Source organism: Haliotis rubra, unplaced genomic scaffold (genome assembly GCF_003918875.1).
Source record: "Haliotis rubra isolate DU_JTF1 unplaced genomic scaffold, ASM391887v1 Scf186, whole genome shotgun sequence".
Classification (NCBI taxonomy): Eukaryota; Metazoa; Mollusca; class Gastropoda; order Lepetellida; family Haliotidae; genus Haliotis; species Haliotis rubra.
In genome coordinates, this window is record NW_025765847.1 from 1,385,024 (window position 1) to 1,390,839 (window position 5,816).

The 5,816-nt window shown below is 37.2% G+C and overlaps 1 long non-coding RNA gene across 1 annotated transcript; it reads left to right on the forward strand.

Annotated features, from left to right (window-relative positions):
- Positions 1-807: 807 nt before the first annotated feature.
- Positions 808-1,285, forward strand: LOC124273961. The gene is made up of 3 exons (XR_006897795.1): positions 808-1,039; positions 1,088-1,169; positions 1,222-1,285. It is a non-coding gene; the product is annotated as an uncharacterized LOC124273961 (long non-coding RNA).
- The last annotated feature ends 4,531 nt before the right edge of the window (positions 1,286-5,816 follow it).

The following is a 5,816-nucleotide window of genomic DNA, read 5'->3' on the forward strand; positions in this document are numbered from 1 at the left end:
CATCTGTCAGTTCATCATACATCTGATCTTTTTCATCATCACATCTGTCAGTTCATCATACATCTGTCAGTTCATCATACATCATCATACATCTGTCAGTTCATCATACATCTGTCAGTTCATCATACATCTGTCAGTTCATTATACGTCAGTTCATTATACATCTGTCAGTTCATCATACATCTGTCAGTTCATTATACATCTGTCAGTTCATCATACATCTGTCAGTTCATCATACATCTGTCAGTTCATTATACATCTGTCAGTTCATTATCATTATACATCTGTCAGTTCATTATACATCTGTCAGTTCATCATACATCTGTCAGTTCATCATACATCTGTCAGTTCATCATACATCTGTCAGTTCATCATACATCTGTCAGTTCATCATACATCTGTCAGTTCATCATACATCTGTCAGTTCATCATACATCTGTCAGTTCATCATACATCTGTCAGTTCATTATACATCTGTCAGTTCATTATACATCTGTCAGTTCATTATACACATGTCAGTTCATCATACATCTGTCAGTTCATTATACATATGTCAGTTCATCATACATCTGTCAGTTCATCATACATCTGTCAGTTCATTATACATGTCAGTTCATCATACATCTGTCAGTTCATTATACATCTGTCAGTTCATTATACATATGTCAGTTCATCATACATCTGTCAGTTCATTATACATCTGTCAGTTCATTATACATCTGTCAGTTCATCATACGTGTGTTCAGTATTAATGTAGTTGACTGTATTGGCATTTCTGCGAAAACACAACACAACAGAGAACTCGATTCAAGCACTGTTTAATATAGATACAAAACTGTTCTCTTCTAGCTTTCCTTCAGCCTGCAACCACTCTGTGACAAACTCACCACACAACAGTCAGACATGTAGGTGTACCCTCTCAGTCAGACAACTAGGTGTAATCGCTCAGTCAGACAGCTAGGTGTACCCTCTCAGTCAGACAGCTAAGTGTACCCTCTCAGTCAGACAACTAGGTGTAATCTCTCAGTCAGACAGCTAGGTGTAATCGCTCAGTCAGACAGCTAGGTGTACCCTCTCAGTCAGACAGCTAAGTATACCCTCTCAGTCAGACAGCTAGGTGTACCCTCTCAGTCAGATAGCTAGGTGTACCCTCTCAGTCAGACAGCTAGGTGTAATCTCTCAGTCAGACAGCTAGGTGTACCCTCTCAGTCAGACAGCTAGGTGTAATCTCTCAGTCAGACACAGATACACTACAGAGACTCTGGATATGTACAGACACTTTCACTGCACACAGCAGGTGGGGAACAGTGGACTGTGCTCTAGTTACCTCACTCTACCAGGCTTAGGTCTAAGAAAGTTATTAAACAACTTTGAAAGAACTTGGCAGGTACTTAATACAATTATTCTTTCACTAATATGAAGAAATAAGTGCCTAAAGTAAGGAGATGCTGTTTCATTATCAAATGCCACCAAGATCATAATATATGAAGATGTGGACATAATGTCGATTCATTGGGGGTAAACCCTCACAAGTGAGGTCTACCCAACACTAAGTGTTAGTAACGAACACTGTACACATAGTACCAAAAGATCTTAAATTTCAAGAACACTTGGTGTCAGACTATAACCCAATAGCTTTTGAGCTGTAATCCAAGCGCACAGTTGCGTTCCTCAAGAAGCCAGATGCAGCACCCGGTGCATTATATCCCAGGTGCATCCCCAGCGGTTGGTGTACAGGAAGTAGCTAGGAAGCCCGGAAAGAACATAGTGACCATGTGCCCTGGTATGTCACATACAAACATTATGCTAAATAAGTCATCAACAATTCCTGATAGTGGAGACAAGTGAACAAATCATGAACAAAGCAATGCAACATAACAACAACGTTTGTCATTCACTGTCAGATGTTAAACCTATGATAAACTGTGAGATTAATGTTTGTAAGAAACTCTTCTATCTGTGGTGCAGGAAAGACCAAGACATCCAACCGGACATTCGTTCAACTAACCATGATTGCAAATGAGTCAGATGACAATGCAGCTTTACATGCAACTCTTATTAATCACATCACAATAAAGAAATATCAAATATATTATTTTTTCACTTCAATTTTCCACAATCAACAATGCTTGGAATAGTATTTCCAAGAAAACATATATAAAAAGTCAAAAGAGTCCATTACAAAAATAAACATAAGTTTCTTCAGCTGAACCCAACTGAGAATGAGGGAGGATGTCACAATGGGCAAATGGCACCTGGAGAATTCGGTAAGGCATGTTAGGGAATTCTCTATGTTACAACAGATACGGATTACAAGCTATGGGTGAAGGATATGGATTTCAAGCTAAGCTTAAAAGATATGGATTTTTAACTAAGTTCAAAAGATACAAATTAGAAGCTGAGGTTAAAGAATATGGATTTCAAGCCAAGGTTTATGATATGGATTTCAAGCACAAGCAATGAATGCAAAAGATATTCAAATAGTCGTTAGGTAAATACAATACTTAAAACAACAATTTCCAAACTTGGCAGGATAATGAGTAGAAATACTGCAGTATCAGGATTTGGCAACAGGTTGCAACCATAATAGGTTGCCTTAGCACAAGGACAGTGTGATGTCCAGATTGACCGGACAAGTGTACAGCCACCATATAATACCCTTCACTTCTGTAGAACTTAAACGTATTCTGAAAATATTTAAAAATCACTATATCATGAAAATATTATATTGATATCATATTAGAGTATAATGGACACCTTATCATTTTAAGTCGACACCAATGGATGTGCAGACAACAAAACATTGTAAACTGATGTCTGTGTGTCAGTAGAGAACCAATCCACTGTATCACTCAGCTCAATATTGCATGGCACAGATCTGTTATTTTTCATACTAAACATACCCAACCTGTTTTATAATGACTTGTTAGTATGGACGTGGTTGCTACAGCAACCTGACAAAATATCAGTATGACAATTACCACACAGAAAGTACACTCAGTAGATACCAGTAACCAATACCGGGATGATCTTCTGCTGTTAACCTGACTTTTGGTTTATTCCAGGTCACGGAGGCTGATCAGAAGCCCAGGTAAACACATTTATAATCAGAATGAGATCGGCAGCAAGCCTAGGGATCACTACTGGAGCAAGAACATAGACCTGACAGCCTATGCAGTGGTTTGTTGACAGCAAATTTCACGCAATCTGATGATATGTGGTGGGGATAATACTTTCTACATAACTACCCATCATCGTAATACTTTCCTTACAACACTAAAGAAAACTGAGGTTTGAATTGACTAACGGAAGTTGCATACATGATGTGTGTAACACAACGCCTGTCCTCAGCATCACTTGTCTGTGATTCTTGTACAGACATGGTGTTACAAACATTGCCGGTGTAGTCAAGGGAGGTAACTCTCAACGTCTACGGGGAGCGTTGTGTAACTGGGGGTCTGACCCTACAGGAACTAAGCCAAGGGAATCTCTCCACACAAAATATAACATCAAATATTCTAAACATTTGCAAATACAAATTTGTGATATATTTTACATGGTATATAACTTCAACAAATTGTCACCAAGTTAAAATAAAAATATTTTGCTGTTTAAGCTGACAAAATAATGTAACCAAATATAATGTAAAGATAAGGTCACTTAACGCATGTCATGTGTAACTTAAATTACACACAAAATTCCTGATCACTGAAGAAAACTCCAGAATTCCAAATTTACAAACATAATTAATTCTTACAACCACATGATAAAGGTGACTGTTGCAAAATGAATATAGTCTGTTGGTCAACATTTGTAATTTACAAACGGAACAAAGCACCACGATCTAGGAACCACTTACATGTAACGCTATAGATGTCGGAATTAGCGCCATGTGTGGAAGTTGGGCCACTTCCCTGTGTAATTACTCGCCTCCCCACCAATATACACCATACACATTTGAGAAAGAAGTCAAAGCCTTGCCATGACTTGGAGAACGTTTGTCTGATATACCAGTACGTGATGCACAATGTCTGACAAGTGTTATACTTAACCGTCTCCCTGCTCAGTTCCCAATCACACACTCCCTGTAAACTCACTGATGGTATCCTCCTTGACACTGCATAGTAACAGAAGCTAAAGGGTTAACAGGAAACACAAACAGCAAAACCTATTCTGAAGAATAACTGATGCAACACAAATAACGTACAAAAATAGCACATGACATGGATTCATAATTACACACAGGTTGGCTTTTACTTATATATATAGAACTGTACAATGGATTTCTTCCCTATACATATGTAAGCTGAAAAATGCAGCTTATAATTTAAAAACAATTTTAAAACAATCATCTGCCATCAGCATGCATGTCTCCTATATCACCGAGTTCCCTTCTGATTTCCTTAAAGACCTGTTCAGTAGCATTACACAAGAGTAACACCTCCTGACCTTATTCATCTGTAACTGTTATAATAACTACTATACTAGAATACTAGATTCCATACTAGAATACTATATTCTTTACTGCTATCCTAGCTTCTTTACTCGTATACTATACTTCTATACAGAATTTCATATAATAATGTAAACAATTTGACCTTTCGAAAGCAGATTCATTCTGAAATATTTGAAGTATCTGTTTGTCTGTCAATCAGTTCTCTCCTGGTGTTTGTTTACATATGTACATACATACAAACAAAAACAATGATTATGAACAGAAATGTATAAAGCTTTTGACTTAAGTTGGCCAGAATAAGTACATCAATCATGACTATTGAACCCAAACATATTTCTTTACAGACAAGGTATATACTCGATGACATAACAAGGCCATATATCCAGGGTTCATCAACCTACACTATAGTGCTATATGGCTGGCCATATACCCAAGCGGTATATAGCAATACTGTATACCAAGGCCATATAACAATGTGTGACATGATGGTTATATTCTTGAAGATGTTAGAACATGAGCTCTAGCTGTCTATCCTCACACACATCACTAACAACTTAGTGGTGTATATATCCTTATAAACACTGCTCGCTGGATAATCAGCCAATCATTGGTAACAAGAGGATGAAATTATGTTCAAACATTTTCATAAATTTGCTCCAATTTATCACAATGATCAAAACCAGAATATTTACCCGGTCTGATCTTTGTGTCCTCAAACGTGAAGTTGATTGGAAATGTATCTATATTGGCCTACAGGTCAGTTCTAGTGTAAAAACAATCACCGGCTAACTGAAAGCAACCCTAGTGGAAGGCGGAACCATGAGGCGTGATAGCTCACATGCTGTGGTGACATCATCAATGTAGAAATATAGCAACTCAAACAAATACAATTATATATGCCAATAAATATCTAAAATAATCTATGAAGGTATCGTTGACAACTGGATGGTTCATATCATGTTTTCATCATCCATTGGATGACAAATATGAATGAAAATGACAAAAAATAATCTTAAAATATGTGAGTCCCAAGACTCCAGCATGGATTGTTGACATATTTTACACAATACTTATATTCTCCACTGAGAGGTGTAGCTGATTTAAAATCAACATACTCTACTCACTGGTTTATGCTAAGAAATATATGTAATGGTTATGATGATGATGATGATGATGATGATGATGATGATGATGATGTTGATGATGATGACTAAAATGCTCTATAAGTCACTCGTTCATCATGTACAACTTTCAGTCATCTACATAAGTATAAAAGTAGACAATGGATACTCCCAGGTGATGCATGGCTGTGTCTGTACTGTCATCACTCTCATACACACTGTCCATTACAACATATACC